We start from the raw sequence: 24320 nt of genomic DNA, 5'->3' as shown, positions 1-24320 counted from the left end.
AAAGTACACACCAACCCAAGCCTGCCGCTGCACAATGATTTTATGTATTTTTTTAAACCACCAGCTGCACGTTTGCCATCATGTCGCCCATTACGGTCTCATCCGCCATGCCAGGATGATAGGGCGGAAACACTCTGAGAGGAATGGATCTGTTATCCCCAACCAGTCCCTCATCACCGACCCCACAATCTGCCCACCTGGTTTTGACTTGCCCAGTCACCAGTGATCCCTGTGGAACAGGTTCTGGACAGGGCGAGATCTCTGTTCAGCCAGCCAGTATCGCTGGGGCCTTCGTGACAGCTGCGGCACAACACAGACGTTGATGCACCTTGTCAATGAATGCCCGCTGACTAGGTCTAGCAGTGGCCTAGAAGAACTGCATCATGCCATTGTCTAGCCAAACAACGGCATCTTCAACTCTGCACACACTAAATAAATTAGGTTTCTGTGAAGTGTCAGTTACTCTCTCCAGAGATCTGTGAGGCTCTCTCTAGAATGCCCATAGTCTCTCTAGGAACTCTTTGGCTGAAAATATAACCACCTTTTCCAACTGAAACAAATCTCTTCCATGGGATGAAATAATTCTCCACGTTAGTGTGCGCTTGTTTCTGGGACCCTCCTGATGGCTGCTAACACAATGCAGCTTTGCGTCTGACATTTGAAACCTGGCCTATTCCATCATTAAAAACAGACCCAGAATGCTGCAGAAATTGCTCGTATCTGGTTAGCAGTGATAGCTTGAATGGTGCTGAACAAAGGCAGGAAATAACAATTAACATGAATGCAGGCTTTGCGGGGGCGGGGGGGGGAGAATGGTGACTTAGGATTCACCCCTGCACTGGCTTCATTTTCCTGTCCTTATGAGCATCCTCCACTATCTAAGTCCTATAAGCCTTTTTGATAGACTGATGAAAACATGGGATGTGAAGGCCTGTTAACACCTTACACTGCAGCTGTCATTCGTCTGTGACTAGGAAAAAATAACTCCCCATTATTTGCTTCCATTCTGTTGGTTGAGGGTGCTCCCTGCTCTTTCCTGCTTTCAGTCTGACAGCTAGGGGCTGGAATGTGGCTAATGCTCAAATGGCCGTGCAGGGTGGGAGTAAGGGACTTGTACCCCCTTTTGCGTAGCCTGTGGCTGGGTCAGGTAGCTCTTGTGCTTGGAGAGTGTACGGAGAGTTAGTTATGTCCTGCTCCCTCTCCACTGGGAGCGACACCCATGAAAGGGGATAGGAAAGCACAGGGAGTCATGGATCTTCCTTCTCCATGCCAGCCCACAAAGGAGTTTGCGGAAGGTGACCCTACGCCTTAATAGGCGTCTCAACTTGCTCTCCCTCCTGTGGAGCTTGGGATCACCAGGGTACAGACTGCTTCCTGAATCAAGCAGGACTACGACTAAATGCAACATTTTAGCCCTAAGTGGAGAGAGGGAGATGAACCCTGTGTCCTACAGATGCTGTTGCTGTGGTGATGAGAACATGGATCTTCCCAATAGAAAGCTAAGCAGCAAAACCTGATAACACCCTCTTCCCCCTGCATCACTTAAATAAACAACACGGTGATATCCTCAAAATAGTTTGTTCAAAACTAGTCTCCCATCAGCTCTACTGCAAAATTAAATGGAACCTTCCCTCTTGCTCAAAACTGCAGCTGGATGATCGACCCACTGATTGCAGCTGTATCTCACGAGCTTGGAGTCAGGCAGCCTGGCTCCAAACCATGTTCTGAAATAACATCATTAATTCTTTCTTCTGGTGACCTGAAAACAACAGAGCAGTTAACTTCCCCCTTGAAATAAAACCGCAATGCTCCATTTTCCAATTACCCAGCTGCAGCAAGGGTGGCAAACTTGCCTTTGTTTTGTCTTTCTCTCCATCATATTAACAAAGGTCACGTGCTCCATGAATCTCTTCTCTGTGAATTTGTTAAATAGATTCCAAATCCCTTCCCCAAATCAAAAAGGTCAAAGTAAAACCAGCCACCAACATCTGCTTCTTCATATATTAACCAAATGTAACTCCCCTCTGTTTGTACTGGGTACTTAGCTTGTGAGCGCTTGTCCCTGTGCTAATGTAGCATAACGTTTTATTGGTTCTATGTATGTTTGGTGTCTGAATATGTGAGCAACCCTTAGCTTCAACAAACGAACAGCACCACTGAGCATAATTCACTCCTACACCCTTCAGCAGCCTGGTGACCTCTAAAGACCCATATATAATGTAAAAGAACTGAAAAATAAGCAGAAAAACACTTTTTTTGGTTTTTGTTTTGTTTGGTGTTTTTGGCTTGCTCTTTCTGTGAACATTGGTGTGATTGGTGCTGCCCTGGGTGTGCAAAAATGTGATCTAGTTTTAAAAGAAAAAAAAAACCAAAAACACACCTAGATGGCCTTTAGCCATAGCCAATGTGACTACATAGCAAATGTTTCCAAATATGGGCATAATGCATTGGTTCCCAATTTCCCTTTTGACAATGTACAGAGCTTATTCCAGACTGAAAACACACAGCTTCACTTCTGTGGAGATCTATCCATTCTTTTCCCTACTTTATATCTCTCTAGTCTTGTTTGTTTGCTAGTCCCCTCTCTCCCCGTTCCCCCCCCCAGGAATACCCTGTGCTATGGGGTGCAATCTGTCTTAGGTAACAGAGTATAACACTTAAGTGTCCTCTAAGGTTGGGGCTTAAGAGCCACTATATATAGAGAGAGAGAGACACTATTGTACCCATTGGCTCTGGGCCTGATTCTGCCACCCTTCTTCAAGTTGAGTAGGACCATGGGCCATGCTTCTGCCAAAAAAAAAAAAAAAAAAAGCGAGTTGTCCCATTGAAGATAATAGGACTATGCAGATGCTAAGCATTAACCACGTGCATAAAGTACTTTTCTGGACAGAGGTTTCTTGCACTAGAGGTGCCATTGATTTCAATGGCACTCCTCAGACTGTGATGCAGAATCAGACCCTTTATTGCAAGTTGAGAGGCCATATGACTCTTAGAAATGCTTTGGGTTAAATAATTGTCTGGAGATATGTGAAGATCCCCCTGAGAATTATGTTTAAATGAGAGTGCAAGGGTGTATCTTACATGAGTATGGTTGCTGTGGGCCTGATCCAAAGCCCATTTAAATTAGTGAGAAAGCTCCCATTAATTTCAGTGGGCTTTGGTTCAGGCTGTGTTGGGAGCCATTTTTCACTCTGCCCTTTGCTCTTCAGCAACAGCTACTCTCATGAAAACTCTGGGATAGACACAGGCATCCAGACAAGCTCCAGAAGCCCTAATAAAAGGAGTACTTGTGGCACCTTAAAGACTAACAAATTTGTTAGTCTCCAAGGTGCCACAAGTACTCCTTTTCTTTTTGCGGATACGGACTAACACGGCTGTTACTCTGAAAGAAGCCCTAATGTGTACACACTGGGGTTGGCAACCTGGGATGCAGACCCTGGACTAGGCTTACCAGGCTGCTGACTGAAGCGGCCACCATGATACAGGAATTTGGTGTAGCTCAGTTTTCAGTGTGTGGCTGTGAGGCAGCAATACAGATGGTCCCACAGGTGGTAGAAGGAAGTACAGCTAGAAGACTGGGGGGGGGGGGGGGTTTGCAATACTTGGCTACCATCAGTGAAGCAGCAGTTAAATGTCTGAACAACCTAGATATCTAATTCTGATGCACCAGAAAGAAGGCTTTTATGAAAGTTCCCTGGGTTACTGCATGAGCTCCAAGAATGAGGAAAAATACCTAATCTTTAAATAAATGAACAGATGGGAAATGCAGAAAAAATCATTAGGTATTTTTACTTGGCAGGCAATGGATAATTCACTGAACTTCTGACAATCTTTTGTACTTTAAATTGGCAATATTAAACACAGGCAACTGGAACACAAGGGAGTGTCTGTCCTTGAGCTGTTATGACTTGTTTACAGAGACACTGATTATAAGATTATGTACTCTTCTATGCAATTTCTTGTAAGGGAGTCCATCTGTTCCATGGAGATTGTAGTGTCTTCAAGATGTTTGTCTCAGAAAGAAGTCGACGGTCACCACCTTTATGAAATCCGTTCTCCCCATTAGCATTGTTATTGTGCCACAGTATTTCAAGTAACGGAAACAATGTTTTTTTCAATTCAGTGTTGATCATCATTGTCTAGGCAGCATGTACGCTACACATCACCCCCCTTTCTGGCTGTAGCTTTCCAGAAATCTGCATCACATACACGTACTGTATAATATTTCTCTACAAGGATGGTGTAGAAGCAACTACGTGTTCAGCTCCGTTGTCTTCAAGTGATCACACCTGTGGAACTGCACTAAAGGCTGTGGGGCTGCACACACATATAAGTGAGGCATAATTTAGCCTGTTACTAATGGTGGTGAAGCATATCCGGAAAAAAGCTGCTCCATTTTTTTTCAGCTCCAGTTGTTTGCAGGGCTGGAAGTCCTATTCCTCCACCCCAGCTCTGCACCCCCAGCTGTCCCATTGCCATCCCAATGGAGCTGCAGTACCAGAGACTCCCCAGCTGACCTCATAACTCCCTTAAGGAGAAGGTTCCAGAGAAAATGTAATACAGTCTCTAATCTCTGCAAGACTGGGGGGGATGATGATCTGCCCTGCCCATCTCAACCCACTTTCTCAGGATAGGACCCAACCCTATAGAGAGCTCTCCCTAGGGTCCTGGGCCCCCAACCTTTCTATTTGGGAGGGATGAGATGTAAATATGGAGGGTCCTCTCTGCACATGGATATGGAGAATGATCTTGTCCATTTGTTATAGAACTGCATACTTTATCATTTTGTACAGTAATCTGATACTATAGTGAGAGGCTCCTTAGAAGTTAGAGATATAAAAATATTGCCGATTTTCTCTTAATACCTCAATACTTAAGCAAATGCTCTTCCCATGAATAATTCTATGGGATGCTCACATGAGTATGCACAGAAGGATTCTAACAATTAAGTTCAACATGTGTCTAGCATTTCATATTCCCACTGCCTTCAGCTCTTCTCTTGAAGATTATGTACTCTATCGGCATTTATTCCATCAGAGTTTATCCACTGGAAACACTGCAGTGAAGAGCTAGGAAGCAGAGTTAAAAAGGAAAATAAATGGCCTTTAAAAGGTGGGTCAGGGTTGATTTCACAGGCTCCTTATCGCCAGCAGCCTACAGATGCAGTGTGATACCGAACCCTCGGATATTCGGCAAGTCAAGATAATTGAAATGTACTGCACCCCCTTAGCATTCTGAGCACCAGAGGGAGAATGTAGAGAAAAAGGAGGAGGAGGAGAACGTGCATTTGCCCTAATGGCTAATTGACTGCATAGATCTCAGTGTAATTACAGTGGTACCATTCTCATGGCTACAGTTCAGTGTCTCTTTTCTCTGTATAAACCCCCCTTCTGAGGGAGTTTATAATTGGATGTGGAAACAAACACCTGAACTAAGACAGAGCCTGATCCTCGCTCACGCACCCCTCCCCTCCATCTGACACCACCGACTTTGGTGTCGTTCCTCGTTTACAGTGGTGTCTGAGGCCAGGAGCAGAGTCGACATCAGGAGGCATCTTGGCTTTTGTTGTAATGACCTTGGGAATGCCTGAACCCATCTGACTGTCTTTCTGAACCTATGGGAGGACAAAGAGGACTGAATAGATTTGGAGATGGGTCAGGGACCCAGTATCTGGAAGATACTAGCACAGCTAGTCTTGTGCCTGTTCTGTTCATGTGTAACAATAGGTAACTACAACAATGTAACAAGCTGAGCAGTTCTAATACATAAGCTGGATTTGTTATTGATACTGCTTTCCACTTACGTAGAGCTTTCCATGTACTTTACAAGGATATTTATACCCATTTTATAGAGGGCAAAGGGGAGCTAGGCCCGGATCCTCAAAGGTATTTAGGCTCCTAGGTTCCAATGTAATGGGAATTAGGAACCTTGCTATCTCTTTGAGGATCTGGGCCAGAGAGATTAATGCACTTGCTCAAGGTCACACAAATCAGGGACAGAACTGAATATCAAACCCAGGAGCCCTGGCTCCTAGCAAAGGGGTTGGCCCACTCTGCCTGGAGCTCTCCACTTCCAGTCATTCGCTTGCCCCATGCATTTCAAAGTCTAAGTATGGTTACCTTTCTTTCTTGAACTGCTCTCCACTTAAAACATGAAACACCTGTAGCTAACAGAGAAGAGAAAATGACTTTGCCCCACAGAAAGCAAATCTATTCCAAACGCCTGCACGTCTCACAAGATTCTGAACTTTCCATGCTCCTTTTAAAGTTAGTGTGAAAGAAACTGCTCTAACCTTAGCTAGAGCTGAGGAAAAGATGTGCTCTGAGCACATGGGGGACAGTGCTCTCAAGTGAAAGCCGGGGTGTGGAGTTTTGTCTTTGATGGTGACCAGGCGAAGGCAACTTCTATAAAAATAAGCATAAGGATTAACGTATTGTGATTAAGCAGCAACTGTTAGTAACAGACAAGGAGACCTGCTGTCTGTGCCATCAGAAAGGTCTTCACGCTCAGGAGCTGGGTATACCATGGCTATACAATTAGGATTGCCATGGCTATGACTAAAAAGAAATAAGGTGCATAAGAGTTAGTGTGGAACATTGATGGAAACCGGTGTTTGGAATCTGGACTCCTTCATTCTTTCCTGACTTTGCCTCCGCTTTACAAGGTGACTTCGGACAACTTAATTTCTTTGAAATGGGCATTTATTTCATTAATATAACCAGAAGAGGGGGCCCGTTCTGGTTGGCACTGTGTGAAGATAGAGTAAATGAGAATCTCTGCCCCAGACATTTTACCACTTATAACATTACTTGCCTGCCTTGGTGGAGCTGTGAGACTTAATTAATACTTGTAAAGTGCCTGAGGTCCTCTGACTAAAAGTTCTATTATACATCTTCACCTATCCTTCAGAAAGGGAGTGTATCCTTTATAGGAACTCAGTGTAATCCAATGGCTTTCACCCCGCGGGAGGAATTTTAAAGAGTCAAAAGAGTAAACACAAAGTATTATTCATATAGCTCAATAATTTACCACTCAAGACCATAAGCCATCCCTCTGCAATCTGCCTTTCATAGCTTATCATTGTTGTCTATTATGGAGGCTAATAGAACCTGCATTATATAGCCAGAGTCTGGAATCCAGATGGGTGAACCCTAATCCTTGGCATGAGAACTTTTCCATTTGAGATGGCTAAACCTCAAGGCCATTTCCTTTATCTTCACTTAGTGAAGATCTCCTGGCAAACGTTCCATTGTGAGAGAGGTTCTGGGGGGATCATCCACAAATGTTGGAGATACTCCAGGATCTAGGGCTCAGGAATATCTGCACAGAGGCCCTTTGTCTTGCCACTGGTCCTGTGCCCCTGGCAGCCCACTGCATCTCCTAGTACTTGACACAATAGTACCCGTGCTGCATTTATGCAGCTAATGGCTGCCCCAGGGCTCTGCTAAAGGGGAATCCCCATCATGCAGCAGGGACATAGAAACAATCCCAGGGTAGTGGGAGGGAATGATGAACGTCCCCACCCTACATCCACTCCCAAACCCCATGTCAACAGGAAGCCCTCCACAGGGTTCAGGAAAGGTGGGCAGTGATGCCACAGAGGAAGCCGGGCCAGCCTTTCCCTTGGGGAGATAGGGTCTGAGAGGCATGATCAGACCCAGAGGGAGATGGACAAAGCACTATTCCAAGATGGTGGCTAGACACACTTTGAAGCCTTGACTTATCCTTCCTTAAAGCCCTACAAGTGGCTGCATTTCTCTGCTTGGAGGCAGTGGGGTGGTTAATTCCAATGTAAATAGAGAAGTTTTGAAGTAGGTTGGGATTCTGCATTGTGAGCAGCAAGATATACATAAGAACGGCCATGCTAGGTCAGACCGATGGTCCATGTAGCCCAATATCCTGTCTTCTGACCGTGGCCTGTCCCAGATGCTTCAGAGGGAACAAACAGAACAGGGCAATTATCAAGAGATCTGTCATCCAGCCACATTTTATGCAGTTGGAGGCTTGGGACACAGCGCATTGAATTGTGTCCCTGACTATCCTGGCTGCTAATAAATTCATGGAGGATAGGTCTATCAATGGCTAATTCTTTTTCTGAACCCCATTATACTTTTGTCAGGGGATGTTCTGAAGGCCAAGAAGTTCCACAGGGTGACTCTGTGTTGTGTAAAGACCTAATTCCTTGTGTTAAGTTTAAAACCTGCTGCCTATTAATTTCATTAGGTGACCCTTCGTTCTTGTGTTATAGGTAAATAAGGCTTTTTCTCTACACCATTCATAGTTTCATAAGTCCTCTATCCTGTTCCCACCTAGTTGTTTGTCTATTTTCTAAAATGAATAGTCTAGCCCTTAATCTCTCCTCGTATGGAAGCTATTCTGTACCCGTCATCATTTTTCTTGCCCTTCTCTGTGTTTCCCTCCACACCCCCCCGCCCCCGCAGCAACCATTCTAATACATTTCTTTTGTGATGGGGCAACCAGAACTGCACGCAGTATTCTAGGTGTGGGCGTACCATGGATTTCTATAGCAGCGGTATTTTTCATCTTGTTCTCGATCCCTTTCCTAATGGTTCCAAACGTCGTTCGCTTCTTTGATGGCTGCTGCACATTGAGTGGATGTTTTCAGAGAACTGTCCACACTGACTCCAGGATCTCCTTTGTGAGTGGTAACAGCTAATTTAGACCCCATCATTATGCATGCATCGTTGGATTATATTTTCCAATGTTTTGCAATTATCAACATTGCATTTTGTTGCCAGTTTTGTGAGATACGTTTGTAACTCTTCAGTGAGCTTTGGATTTAACTATCTTGAGTAATTTTGTATCATTTGCAAACTTTGCTGCCTCCCTGTTTGCCCCTTTTTCTAGATCATTTATGAACGTGTTGAACACCACTGGTCCCAATACAAATCCTTAGGGGACCCCACTATCTCTCTCTCTCTCTCCACTGAGACCTGACCATTTATTTCTACCCTTTGTTTTCTAACTTTTAAGCAGTTGCCATTCCATGAGAAACCCTTCCCTTTTAATCCATGGCTGCTTACTTTGCTTAAGAGTCTTTGGTGGGGTACCTTGTCTCAAAGGCTTTCTGAAAGTTCAGATATGCTATATCCACTAGATCACCCTTGTCCACATGTTTGACACCCTCACAGAATTCTAATAGATTGATGAGGCATGATTTCCCTTTACAAAAACCAAGCTGACTCTTCCCCAACATATTGTGTTGATATTCTGTTCTTTACTATAGTTTCAATCAATTTGCCTGGTACTGAAATTAGGCTTGCCATCTGTACTTGCCAGGATAGTCTCTGGAGCCTTTAAAATTTTAAATCTTGTTAAAAGAGACTCAAACTACATGGGTTTTGTCAGGTTACTAGCTGCACTAAGATTGTATCAGCTGTGGAAATAGCCTTTCCTCTTTAGTTAAAAAAATGACTGGAATTGCCACAATTTTATTTGCTTTAATAAATGTTTCATACAAAGTAGTGAGGGGAGAAAATCTTGCATCCTTTTTCCCTTGGATAAGCTGCTTTTGAGATTTGGTTTAATTCACTTGTACTAAAGATATCTTGTTACTTGCATTTAACAATTTGCCACAACCGATCTCTCATAAAATGTATTCTACTTTCAATGGAGTTTCAAAGGCAAGTAAGATTTGGAGTTAATTGGCCATATTAAAAGAAGAACATTTGACACACAGTACACAATTGCAAAATTCACATCTGCTTTGTGCAGAATATAATAAGGCAGGTCTTGAAAGAATCAAACCTCAATTCCCTTCAGAAATGAAAAAATGAATCTGCATGCATATCAATCAGCAAAACAAAAAGGGGACATTTAATGTATAACTTATCTTATTTTTGAAATTTTGTCTCTGGTATCTATGCCAAAGTTAGGACAGACTTGCAATAATGTGCAGTATTTTAATGTGATTTCAGTCCTTTGCCAATGACCAAAAAAAAAAAAGTCATTAAGGGAGGCTAAAATTGGAAGCCAAAACTTAAAGCAATAAATGTACAGAAAGCTCTATAGAAGAGAAATGCACAAAACTTCCTGGTAGTTTGATGGAGTTATTTATACTGGAGTTATTCACCTGGAGATACTGATGATATAAGCTCTGTGCTGCAAGACATCAGTGATGACAGGAAAGTCATTACAGTAACCAACAGGAGCCAGTCAGAAATTTGGCAAACACACAAATAACCTGTTTTGGCTGAAGTGCATTCTTTAAATGCTTATTTTTTGTTGATCCTATTTCAGCATTCTTTATAATTACTCAGGAGCATTCAGAAAGATTAGACTTGGACACTTGTAAAAAGAGAGTTTCCAATATAGATAATGATCATGCTGATAAGTTCTGTGAACAATGGGCCAAACACAGGTAAGGCATCATAATATACTTGGCTCCTGCACTGCAATTTTCATCTGTAAACCTCAGTGCTTTACAGAGGCATGTATCATTATCACTGTATTCCGGATGGTGAAATCAAGGCATAGAGCAATGAAGTGATTGGCAATGTCATTGCCAGAACTGGGAATAGAACTTGGGTCTCCTGAATCCTGCAGAAGCACCCTAACCACTGGATTATGCTGCCTCCTGGCAGTCATGGTGGTGGATCTCCATTAGTTTCACTTGGCTGAATTCTGCCTCGTATAGAGAAGAAGAAGAATGATCCAGCAGTTAGGGTGGAAGGCAAAGATTAAGGTTCAGTTCTCTCCTTTACCACAGACTTCTTGTGTGATCTTGGGCAAGTCATTTACTATTCCCATGCTTCATGCTAACAGAATTTCTCTACCTCACAGGGGTCTTGGGAGGATAAGTACATTTAAGATCACGAGATGCTCACATATCATGTTTCAGAGTAGCAGCCGTGTTAGTCTGTATTCGCAAAAAGAAAAGGAGTACTTGTGGCACCTTAGAGACTAACCAATTTATTTGAGCATAAGCTTTCGTGAGCTACAGCTCACTTCATCGGATGCATACTGTATGAATGCATCCGATGCAGTGAGCTGTAGCTCACGAAAGTTGATGCTCAGATAAATGGGTTAGTCTCTAAGGTGTCGCATATCATGGTACCGCAGGGCAGAGGAGTACCTTAGATGGCTTGCTGTCGCATGTTACACTTGCACTACTCTCCACTAAAGGACAAAAATGCTACATAAAGCTTCTATCCAGAGAAGTCAGTGTTTTATTTCAAACAGCTGGATCTGCGTTGTGACTTGAGTTGAGTTAGTGGCTTACTTGTTAATGGAAAACAAAACCCAGCACAAAGATTGGTGTCAGCCCCAACAGCTTACAATCCCGTTGTTAGTGGACATGAGTTCCTATCGCAAAACCTACCAGTATAACTGACACAATCTGGTCCCCAAGTTGGCGGTCTCAGAGAGATCATGAACTCATTGGCTCCAGAAACTTTTTATATGGCTCCTCTTGGTCTGGGCTGAGGCTCATTTGACATGAAGGAGGCCTGCCATCTTTATTGGAAGCCAAATAAAGCCAGTTTCAGGGCAAGATTCTGACCTGAGTTATACTGGGTCAAATCAGGAGTAACTCCACTGACTTCCGCTAGCTCAGAATTGCCCTTAACATGTAAACACAGATTTTCTTGCCAATTTGGTAACGGAACAGTTTTAACACTTGACCTTTTAAGCCAGGTGCTAATAACGGAGTGACATTTAGAAGATAGAAGGTCATTAAAGATTTATTTCATGTAGAAAAGAGAAATTGACATGCAGGGGATGCAGTTCCATGTTTCTCAGTTTTACACTTTTGGGAAAGCTCCCAGTTAAGACATGGGCAAAAGTTAAAGGGTGCTACATCTTTGCATAGCAGCCACATTGTGCCAACTTAACTGAGCTGGTGCAAATTACCTGCAAATTAATTACATGCCCTACCTGTTTCCGCACAGCAAATCACTCCAGCACCACAGGGCCCTTTTCAAACACAGAACTGAGCCCTGCCACCTTTGTTCCACAAGGAGCAGTCAAGGCGGGCTGGAGGAGATGTGGAGCTATAGCTTGGCTGGACTCGACCCTCTGATTCTGCACCTCTGTGATGACCCATTGCAACAGAGGTGCAAGTGAGGGCCTCCCTGAAGGCTAGGGTTGCCACGTCTCCACGTTTTGCCAGGATTGTCTCTCTTTTTGAGATAGCTGGACTGGAAAATCAGTAAAGGTGCTCAGTACACTCTGCCAGCTGCCCAGTTCTATGGGCTCAGGATTGTCCCAGTTGTTTTGTGCCTCAGAAGGGGCAATGCCACTGAGGTCTATCCCAGTCTGTGTTGAGTGATAACCCTTAAGACACTTGCAAGCTGTCTCTTCTCTGTCCTTGACCCATGGAGTTTGCTCAAGTATAAAATGAATAAGGACCTAGGCATCTGGCCCAGTATGAATATTTCTTTCTAGACTGGCTTGATAAATAACTTGAAATGTCACCTGCTGGGAGGATGTGGGGAAAATGGAATATCTAGGGCACTTTGTTTATGACCCTGATGGTGACCCCTTCTCATGAGATTAGGAGAAGCAGGAAATTGTGGGGTAAAGTGAAGCAATTCCAAGATGGTGGTTTTTTTGTGTTTTGTAATTTTTTTAAAAAAATTTTTAACAGCAAATGAATCAAATTTCCAAAGGAACTTTTTTCAGCCTAACGATACAAGGGTAATGTGCTTTCCCTCACTAGTCATTTCCCTCACTTGTGAGAGATCAGAGATCCCTTTCTTCTGAAATTCCATTTCGGACTCTGTCCCTCAAAAAACACTGGCTTCTATTAAGAGTGGTTAACTTTTTTTTTTGAGGGAAAAATAACTCCATCTTCAGAACCACCACCTTTTAAAATGCTGTGAAAAGGGAAAATAAAAATAAAGTATAGGATGGTGCAGTATTAGCAGAAGCAGTGTAGTGGCTCCTTCCCTGGTATGCATGTGAACTTTCATTTTGAGACACTGCCTGAACCAATGCCAGTTAGAGTACCCAGAGAAAGAGGCTTCAGTCAAACATTTTGTTTGAGGGGAATTTTCCTTTTTTCGACCGCTCAAAACCTTCCTGAAGATTCAAGGGCAGGTAGATAGCCATACTGCATATATTTAAATTACTGGGTCTCACTATATTTATTAATATTGGCTTAGCAAAAAAGCCTCATCCTGCTTTCACTTAAACCAATGTAAATCAAGACTCAACTGCTAATAAAGGGGTTATGCCAGCATGAGAAGCAAATCATGCTTGGTACTGTGAAGATTAAACTGGTAGAAATCTTGCCTATAGTGAGAGTTCTGCATGCTGTGCGACTTCCCATCTTATGTTCCTATTTTTCTGTTTTTTCAGTCTGTTGGGTTTTTTTATCAAGTCTCGTTTTTGAAGATCTGGTCAGAAAATGGAATTTCTGTTTGGTGGGAAATTTGGGTGTTTCAAAACTTCCTTGTTCCAACCTAGACTGAAACACGAAATTTCAAAATTTTTCATGGCATGAAAATTCTGAAACGCAGATTTGGCACAATCGGCTCACTTCATTTCAATAAAGTTGAAGTATTATAATAAATACAATTTTATAAGTGAAGAAAATGAAAATATTTTGATATAAAAGTCAAAATAAAATGAATCAAAACAATTAAGTTGAAACACAATGTTTTTACCTTACAGAAATTAAATATTTTGACACTCTCAGAATAAAATGAACTAAACTTGTTTTGACTTTTTTTCATATTAAAAAAAAAAAATCACATCAGAATCAGTGTGTTCCCACAGCATCTTGCAGTTTCAACAAAACTGTTTGCAAAGGAAACTGCTTTCATTTTTTAATTCCAGCCAGCTGTACTTCTTCTTCCTTCAGGCCTCTTGTGTCCCTGGTCACTTAACTGAATGTACTCCTGCCAAACATCAACAGATCAATCGACTTAGAAAGGGCAGTTTGCTCACTCCTTTGCTTTTCCACCAAAGTGAATTTGGCCCTGGTGAAAGGTGTTGGGTGGATTGCCCTGAACATCCCCCCATTTCTTGTGCAGTAGCAGCACAAGTCTTCTGCCACTGAATGCGTCCCAGCCTAGGAGCTATTGCAGCGGCGGTGTTCATGCAGGACGAGCACAGGGGTTCAGTGTCTGTCTCTTCGCAATACTAGTTCTGCAAGTGAAAACATGTCTTTGTATTGTAGACCTCAGTCAGGGATTTGAATTTCCAGCCAGGATATCCTGCAGTCAGATCTTGGTAGAAAACTTGGCTGATGATGCATGAGGCAGAATACGGTACAGTTCACTCTGACAGGTGCAAAGCTTCTCTGTGTCAGTAAAGCCAGAAGGTAGCACGTCAAACACTCACATGGCCTGATTTTTTTTCCTTTCAATTACTCTAGTGTAAATCAGGCGTAACTTCACGAAGCGAATGGAAACTGGTGTAAGCAAGAGGAGAAATGGGCCACGAAGGCACAGACTCCGCGTAAAGGACCCTTTCTTATAATTGTGAGATGGTGGGTGAAGTAATATCTTGTATTGGACCAACGTCTGTTGACGAGAGAAATGAGCTTTTCAGGTTAGTTCATTTTTCTGACTACAACCAGCACTTTCAGAATAGTGAATCATTAGTCGGTGTATCCCTGGTGGAGGAAATGGCGTTGGAAGAATTCTAAACCAGACCAGAAATAGTACCTCAGAGTCCATTACATCTCATTGGCTTAATGTCTCCCACTGACTGATGCTTCTCTTTTTTGACTTAGTAGCTAATTCTATGTCCTTAGTACAATCCTGAATAATGCCTTGTTTTGGTTGCCTCAGTCCTGCAAGGAACCTCCACAGGTCATTTGGATGTCCCTGGATGATTCATGGTTTAGCATAGAGGCTCTTCAATGCTTTGCACAATTGACTTGTAGGAAGAAATGCAAATCCTTCTGCCACTAAGTGACCATTGCAATAGACATGATTGGCTCCTAATGCGCTGGAGCACACATCCTTCATTGAGAGAAACTAATGGCAAGTCTCGCAAAATTAACACTCACATCAAAACCCACAATTATAAACAATGACTATGCAGCTTGTTGGAACGGAAAAGATGCTCTTTGCTTGCTCCTGATTGATAGCAAACAACTCATGGGTCAGAAAGACTTCATCTTATAAAATAGCATGATGGGGGTGTATTGCTGACAACACAAGCCCACGGACACACCGACAGCAGATGCATATCCAATTGCTCTGATGGTGGGGCTCGGGTTCTCATGGGTTCTCTTTCCAGCTCTGCTGCTAACTGTGTAGGTTTTTTTGTTTTTGTTTTTTGTTTATCCAGACAAATAATGCAGTCACTTCATTCTTCCCTAGCAAAAACATACTACGAAACTTAAACAAATGTTGCCACAATAGTCTGGATAAGCGGCAGTGTTTTGAACCCTTTATCCAGAATACTCGAGTGAATTGTATGGGGCTCTGCGACCTTGTGTGGATATAATAAAATCCTTCTTTACTTCACGTGGGTTATTGTCTTAAAGAAATGGACAGGACAGGAGAGGGGAGAGGATAGCTGCCCAATGAAAGCCAAAGGGAGTTGGTGCATACACACTTGTGCCTTTGAGGAAAATCTCAGTCATTGCAAAGTGCTTTGAGATCCCTGGATAAAAGATGCATAGCACTGCAGAGTTTGTTCCATGTTTTATTTATTTAATGTCCAGAATACAGCTGCAAGGAGCACTACTGAAAGCTGGACTCAAGCAACCTGCAGTAGTTAAACTGACCAGAATTCATTTGAGACATTTCCCACCTTGACTATAGGGCAGGGGCGGGCAAACTTTTTGGCCTGAGGGCCGCATCTGGTTTCTGAAATTGTATGGAGGACCAGTTAGGGGTGGCTGTGCCTCCCCAAACAGTCAGGCATGGCCTGGCCCCTGACCCCTATCTGACCACCTCCACCCCTAACTGCCCCCCATTGTTCCTGACTGCCCTCCCGGACCCCTCCCCATTCAACCCCCACCCCCTGTTCCCTGCCCTATGACTGCCCCAATCCCTATCCACGCCCCTGGCCCCTGACCAGCCCCCGAACTCTCCTGCCCTCTATCCAACACCCCGCCCGCTCCCTGCCCCTTACCGCACTGCCTGGAGCACCAGTGGCTGGCAGCGCTGCAGCTGCGAGCACCAGGACAGGCAGCCGCACCACACAGGACAGAGCAGCGGCTCAGGCCAGACTCTGCAGCCCTGGTGACGCAGTGAGCTGAGGCTGCAGGGAGAGGAGGAACAGCGGGGGAGGGGCCAGGGGCTAGCCTCTAGGGCCAGGAGCTCAGGGGTCGGGCAGGACGGTCCCGCGGGCCGTAGTTTGCCCACCCCTGCTATAGGGCAACATCTGCTTGAAGGCAAACAGTGTAGTGTGCTTACTATCTATATTTAAAGTGCTGCTTACCCTGTATAACAAGCTTCCTCTAGACTAGGGAAAGCTTTAAGAACAACAGAGCTCCCTGCAGACGTTCAGCCTGGAATCAGGAACTGCTCTCATACACCCCACTGTAAGTCATCTAGGAAAGGAAAATGAGAAGGGGAAATAGCTCCCCTCCAGCCAACACAAAGCAGGGAACAGGGGAGATAGTCCCTTAAAGCAAATACTTTGCTGCCTTTTTACTGTTCTTTCTCAATAACTGGTTTTTTTTTCTTGCACACTCTTTGAATTACTTCACTGCATTATGAAATCGATAAATGCACTTTTATTAATACATTATGCTCATCAGGAATAAAAACTTAACTAGCATTAGTATATTAAATCACCAAGGTGTCAGTTGTTAGTACTGCTAACTGACACTTAATAAAATTCTGATATCTAATTTACTGTGCACCTCGTATGCATAGTATTTAACAATACATTATTTTCTTTCAGTTTTAAGCTAGTTACTGGGAAACACAAATTCTAATATCTTTAGTAAATCACTCTTTTGACTAATCAGCTAATGGGTTAATACCTAATTACAGCTCATTAGAAAATGATACATTGATGTACAATTCCCTGATTTTCTTATTGGAAAGAAAGTAGGTTACACAGTTAATGACTTGGTGCACTAAGCTACACTGACTTTGTCATAACTGCTAAGCTCTCTTTAAAATGAGTTAATTAAGATATTACACCCACTTCAGTATTACTGTAATTACAGAGCTAAGTTCTCCATTCCTTGATCACAGTGATGGCTTACTCCATAAGCGTTTCTATTGGTTTCCACGGGACTTCTCACAATGTAAACTCCAAGCTCTCAAGAGACAGAGCAGCAGAATCTAGCCCATAATGAATTAACAAATTCTTAAGACTGGTTTGTGAAACCCTGACTCACACCAGCTAGGACCCTATTCCATCTGAAGCCCTAATAAAGTGAAAGGGATGAGTGTACAGTAGAACCTCAGAGTTACAAACACCTTGGGAATGGTGTTCATAACTCTGAAGTGTTAATAACTCTGAACAAAACATTATGGTTGTGTTCTTTTCAAATGTTTACAACTGAACAGTGACTTAAAACCGCTTTGAAACTTTGCTATGCAGAAGAAAAATGCTGCTTTCCCTTTATTTTTAGTAGCTTACATTTTTAACATGGTATTGTACTGTATTTGCTTTTTTTGTGTCTGCTGCCACCTGATTGTGTACTTCCGGCTCCAAATGAGGCGTGTGATTGACTGGTCAGTTTGTAAACATGGTGTTTGTAACAGAGGTTCTGCTGTATTAAAAGTGGCCCGGATTAGTTACTTTTGCCAAAAAAATAAAATAATGGCAACAAAATTCTGGTCTCAGACCTTTATACAGCCCCAGCTAATTCAGTGGGGTCATCTGGGTGTAGCCGAAGCTGTGGCAGAGGCAGGATGGCCTTGTGCATAAGGTCCTAGTGAGGAACTCAAGATCTGAGTTCCAACCCTGGCTGTACCACAGACTCTCTGGGTAAGTCACTTGTCTCCCCAGCAGTTCCCCATCTGTAAATTGAGGAGAATACTCTCCTAGCTCAGGGGAGTTGGGATGGTTGATAGTGCATGTGAGGTGCTCAGATGCTATAGTGATGAGAGCCATGGAAATGCTTGTAATTTAAAAAATATATAAACAATCCACCAAGTGAATTTAGAGCAGGGGAAGGGTGCCCAGGATCTCAAGTATTTGCTTTATTCACAGAAAATGGGCAACAAAAGCTAACCCATCACGCTTCCAGTGTGTTTTTAACAAGGACCACTTACGAAGGCTTGTTTACACGGTCCTCAATGTACACTGAGGAAATGTGATTTCTAAATGTCTCTCGTGTTGCACATTAACTGGTCCACGTAGACCCTGCTGGTGCACACTAAGCACCTAGTGTGCCTTTTCGTAGTAGTATTTGAAAGTGTGCATTGCTACTCTGTGTGGCCATGACCTCAGGATCCTTAGTGGTTTGTTCCTTGTCCTCTGTGCTGAGAACGTGACCCTCAGCTGTAGGGCAGATAAGTGCCAGTGTGGATTTTTTTATTTTAATTCTTTAATAACAAGAACAAGGGACCAGGTCCTCAGCAGGTGTAAATCAGTGTAGCTTCAGTATATGGCTCAGTTATTCCTTTTAGTGACACATTTTCTAAGGCCAAAATTTAAGAACAGAATTGCATGCATGCTTACTGTATTGCATGTGTCTAAATACCCAGTTCCAACTGCAAAAATTGTGTGCTTATTCATAGTAAATGCACATGAAAATGTAAGCACAAAAATGCTCAAGTATTTTTCCATGCAAAAGTGGGGCCCCTTCTGTATCCAAGGGGAACACACAAGTAGCATAAAAAAAATGCTCCTATGAATAGTTGACAAACTGTGTTGATGTAAGTTAACAAAGACATTTAAAAAGTTGGCAAAGCTCTTCAACCTGAGCAGCTTATTTTAGAACATTTCACTAAATAAGGCATTCCTCAGGCTGTGTAGAGATTAGAACACAATATAACTCAGGTAGAAAAATAGTGATGCACGGATTTAATTCAATAGCACTAAAAAGCTAAATCACAACTTTCTATCTGGAGCCTTGCTATAGTACTGCTTATCAACACAACTTCAAAGAAAGCTTCATTTATATAGGAGCAAGTTATCCACTTAAGTAATTTATCTTTGACAAGAATGAAACTGATTATATGAAGGAGAAATGCCTGCTAGGCAAGGAAATTTAATGAAGTTTGTAATGGACTGCAAAGAAAATCATCCAAATGATCAAGGCAGGAATAAGCCACAAGAAACAATTAAGACTCTCCATCCATCTCTCTTCAGCCCAGAAGTGAGGGCTTTTGTTGTTCCAAGTTTTTGCACAAATTCAAAGTAAGCTTCTTTTTAAAACCTAAGTATTTGTAGCAGTCTGAGTAGGTGGAAGGTGATAGCGTTTTGGATTCCTCTCCAACAAAGATTTCAGAACTTTTTAATTTTCTGCTTTGTCTAGACTCTTGGGACAGATTATGTACCCCAATCCACCTCCTTTGAGACACCCGAGTGGTGAGAAGGGAGTGGAAGCTATCTGCCAGTCATCTTTGAAGATTCCTGTGACCTGGAGGAGTTCTCAGCGGGCACAGTGCTGGCAGACCTACCTCCTATGCTTCATTACGCTGTCCCCTGATGCAGAGGATGTCAGATCAGAAAGAGGGAGTGGAGTTTAGGTAACCATGTCCAACTTGTGTAAGGTAGAGCAATCCCCAAACCAAAGCTATGAGAGCAGAGAAACTGCTCCTTGATACCATTTCAGTATATGGTACAGATCAGTGTTAGGGTTTAGATTAAGATTAAGATTAGGATTAGCCTAACTCTGTTTCAGTATGAGTGGCAGTGATCTTTGTTTCATGTAGTCAGACACCATAGTCTTCAGCCAGTTGCATATATTGGGCAAGGGAATAGAACTTTTAGGCCAAATGCTGCTGTTGAAAATTACATTACAGTAAATAAGGAGATTTCATTAGAGCTACACAGGATTTAGACTGATTTTTATCTGGTCTTGTGCTGGCCTATGACCTTCAACTTCAAGAACAAATGCTTCTACAATTACCCTTCACTCTTACCCTCGTTCGGATGTAGATTAATCTGCTTCACATATTGGACTGTCTCTTGGCGGTGCACGCCTAGCCACAGTGAAAATAATTCCATCTGTTGTGACTGCATGCATGGAAGAGGCAACCTGCTTTTGACTACCCCTAGGGTTCTGTAGACTGGAGGTTTACCATTCCTCACGGAAATTTCAGTGCTGTTCAATAGCTTCTAAAATGGCTTTCTATCATTTTCTGAGGTCATCTATTTTAAGTATAGTCGCTCCTGTGAATCACTGACATCAAGAATGCAATTTAACATACCAGTGGTAAATCCCAACTGAACACAGCTGAAACTGCATTTCTGAAGTTTTACTGAATCAGTGTAATCATTTGGAAACACACACGCCTACGTGTGCAAGTACATACACACCCTTTTTTATTAATTCCCCAGTTAGTGACTTCTAAAAATTCTGTTTACTACTGAAATATGCTGACTTGTGTTTCTCAGACAAATTACTGGAAGCAAATCTCATTTCCTCCTTTAACTATTCACTCTCCCCCCGCAGTCCCCCCCCCCACAAGATTTTCATCTCTCTCCTCCCTTTTAAATCACTGGTTTCTCATGCAGTTCATTTCACTCTCTCTAAGCAAAAGAAAGCACCCATTACATGGTACTGATACCACCAGAGCATTCCGTCATATGACGATTGGATGGTGCTAGGCAACAGACTGGTCACCTGTGTAAAATGGAGTTCTATTGAGAACCCAGTGTTCAGGACAGAGTCTTTTCTGGACCATCATCCCCCCTGTCATAAATATAAAGGGAAGGGTAAACCCCTTTGAAATCCCTCCTGGCCAGGGGAAAGCTCCTCTCACCTGTAAAGGGTTAAGAAGCTAAAGGTAACCTCGCTGGCACCTGACCAAAATGACCAATGAGGAGACAAGATACTTTCAAAAGCTGGGAGGAGGGAGAGAAACAAAGGGTCTGTGTCTGTCTGTATGCTGGTTTCTGCCAGGGATAGACCAGGAATGGAGCCTTAGAACTTTTAGTAAGTAATCTAGCTAGGTATGCGTTAGATTATGATTTCTTTAAATGGCTGAGAAAAGAATTGTGCTGAATAGAATAACTATTTCTGTCTGTGTATCTTTTTTGTAACTTAAGGTTTTGCCTAGAGGGGTTCTCTATGTTTTTGAATCTAATTACCCTGTAAGATATCTACCATCCTGATTTTACAGGGGGGATTTCTTTATTTCTATTTACTTCTATTTTTTATTAAAAGTCTTCTTGTAAAACACTGAATGCTTTTTCATTGTTCTCAGATCCAAGGGTTTGGGTCTGTGGTCACCTATGCAAATTGGTGAGGCTTTTTATCCAACATTTCCCAGGAAAGGGGGGGTGCAAGTGTTGGGAGGATTGTTCATTGTTCTTAAGATCCAAGGGTCTGGGTCTGTAGTCACCTAGGCAAATTGGTGAGGCTTTTTACCAAACCTTGTCCAGGAAGTGGGGTGCAAGGTTTTGGGAAGTATTTTGTGGGGAAGGACGCGTCCAAACAGCTCTTCCCCAGTAACCAGTATTAGTTTGGTGGTGGTAGCGGCCAGTCCAAGGATAACGGGTGTAATATTTTGTACCTTGGGGAAGTTTTGACCTAAGCTGGTAAAGATAAGCTTAGGAGGTTTTTCATGCAGGTCCCCACATCTGTACCCTAGAGTTCAGAGTGGGGGAGGAACCTTGACACCCCCCCACCCCACCCCTTGTTGTTGCTCTACTACAATGGCCTGTTGTTGCCATGCATGCATTCTCAGGTTAATATGGTAGAAGCATTACTACACTTGAATTTATTCATGCCCCTGTGAACAGCAAAGAAAATAAGCTGACACTCCATAATGCCTGAAAGGAACAGATCTTTCCTTGTAGCTTCAGAAAATGCACTCACCAATATTGCACATCACAAAAGCCAAAGAAATCTGGCCTGAGAACTTCTGTACACACAGACTGACTTCAACAGGAGAAACAAATGTTCAGCATCTCTGAAAATCTAGCTATAGAGTGTCCGATTTTTAGATGGTATAAATCAGCATGTCTTGACATCATTGATGCTTTATCCAGATTTACAGCTTCTGAGGATCTGGCCCATAAGATCCTGGAAGTGTATTGACTATTAATATGTAGTGAAAGTACTATGAACTTGCATTCCCAGAGACAGTTCTTTAATATGGTTTCCCTGCTGTCTTCACTTCTCTTTTTTCACTGTGGTATCTAAACATATATAATCAACCCAATATAGAGGAGAAATGCCTGCTAGGCAAGTAAATTTAATGTGGTGATCCACTGGAGTTATATCTCTTACCCACATTGGATTGTGAGTTTTATGTTGCTACATGCTAGTGTTAGCAGAATGACCTGCCAGCCCCCCTCATCCCCCACCTTGTAAACCCAATCAGACTCAGTTATATTGAGCAACTGGTTTATACCAAAGCCAGGAAATACTAGCTCAGATCCTCAGACAGTATAAAATTTGCATAGCTCCATGAGACTTCAAGGGAAGTATGCTATTTGACACTGAGCTGAGAATATGGCCCATATCTAGCCATGTTCAGTGTCCTATAAACGTGCAAGTCTTCGGATTACCTTGCATACCATGGGCATGGACTTGTATTTCTTGTGTTACCCAGAATACCCGTAGAAGTCAGTGGAGGTTTGGAGCCAAAGGAATGCAGAGTTGGGCCTCACATCCGCTGCGATAATTTAGTAGAATGGAGTGAGCTGACAGAGCCTTAGGTGCCTCTTTAAACTAGCCCCTTGCTGCTGTTTCATTATTCTGTTTAATGAAGTTTTAGCATAAAGGACAGAAAAGAGCTTCCACAGAACGCGGACCCAGTTCAGATAGACACAGGTCATTAAGAATAAATAATTATAAATATTTATTATTCTAATTCAGATTGTTTCTGGGTGGGTAGATGGATGACTGCACAGAGTGAAAAATAGAACAAGGAGAGTTAATCACCATTGTGGAACTGTGTGCTTTACAATATAAATGCATCAAAAGATTTTATTTTTAATTATCCCCATAGACCCACAAAATCGCTTTCCTGGTCAATTAATTTAATTACATTTTGGATAATTATTTTCCTCAACGGTGAAGTGGCTGCAGACTGCGATAGTTTGTGCTGCAGTTGCAAGATGGGAGAGACTTTGGTGTGAGTGACGTACTGAACATATCAGCAAAATACACATTTATAACAGACACCTGAATTAATGATGTCCCTTCAGAAAGAAATGGAACGATTCATCCTCTGGATGTGAAAGGTGGGAGGGAACCTTGAGCTGACAGCAGAACTGCTCAAAATATGTCAAACTTTTTTTCCCCTCCAGAAAACTGTTCAGAATCAAAGCATGGAGCCTGATTTAGGAACATGCTTAAATGTGTGCTTAATTGGTGAGTGGGATTTAAGCACATGCTTAAATGCTATCCTGAGGGATGCTTGTCTACAATGGGGCCCATGAGCAGTGGCCTCCTTCATTCAGAATAAAGGCAGCAGATTGTCTGCAAATACTGGGGGGAGGGGAATGAACTTGAACTGATGTTGATCTCACTTTCCTCCCTGAATCTGAAATTTACTAATGTAATTATACAACCCAAATATTTGCCAAGTTTGATCAGTTGCCTGAGATAAGTGAGCAATAACAGCGAAGAATTTTTTTTAAAAAGGAACGGAGGGAGAAGGAAAAGCTCTTTGAAATAGTCTATTCAAGTAATTGTCATCTTAAATAAAATAATGGCAAGTACAATAATCATTATAATTCCACACACCCCACAGAGAATGATCAAATAGAAAGCAGAGGAGTGAACAATTTTAAAAGTTAATTTAAAAATCTCTCTGTGATGGAACTATCATCACTTATCAGGTCATGCTGTATTAATCAACTTCATTGCTCAGGAGCAGGGGAACTCTGCAAGATATTTGCTAGCTGTTGTGCCTGGGATTACGTTTACCCCCTTTAAAGTTTTGCGTTTTACGTTTTGCCCAACTTGCTAAAGACTATGAAGAAATGAAGTAATCTGTGGAAAGGTGTGGAGTGATTAGAGCAGGGGATAAGAGGGAAGACTTCCGAGTTCTGTTCCTAGCACTGCAAGTGACTCGCTATGTGACCTTGGGTGAGTAACGTCCATTCTGTGTTGCTGTTTTGCCTTCCTTGAAAGTGGTTGCAACATTGCCTAAATTCACCAGGGTATTGTGACTTAATCACTTTGAGATCTTCAGAGGAAAGGTGCTACAGAAGTGCAATTATTCCCATAATTACTGAGTTATCCCTCTCCCACGCTGCTTTGTGCATGCAGAAATTGTAAAGGCAATATCTTTCTTGTTCTGCAT

At 42.6% G+C, this 24320-nt stretch overlaps 1 long non-coding RNA gene across 1 annotated transcript in view; it reads left to right on the top strand.

Annotated features, from left to right (window-relative positions):
- The window catches only part of LOC140901422 (uncharacterized), a 103308-nt gene extending 87765 nt beyond the window's left edge, over positions 1–15543 (top strand). Inside the window, exon 6 of the long non-coding RNA XR_012155847.2 lies at positions 14342–15543. This is a non-coding gene — a long non-coding RNA (uncharacterized LOC140901422). The remainder of the gene's footprint in view (positions 1–14341) is intronic.
- Positions 15544–24320: the final 8777 nt, after the last annotated feature.

Source organism: Lepidochelys kempii, chromosome 21, assembly GCF_965140285.1.
Source record: "Lepidochelys kempii isolate rLepKem1 chromosome 21, rLepKem1.hap1, whole genome shotgun sequence".
NCBI lineage: Eukaryota > Metazoa > Chordata > Testudines > Cheloniidae > Lepidochelys > Lepidochelys kempii.
The sequence above is the reverse complement of the archived record's forward strand: the minus strand, read 5'-3'. Positions and strand labels throughout refer to the sequence as shown.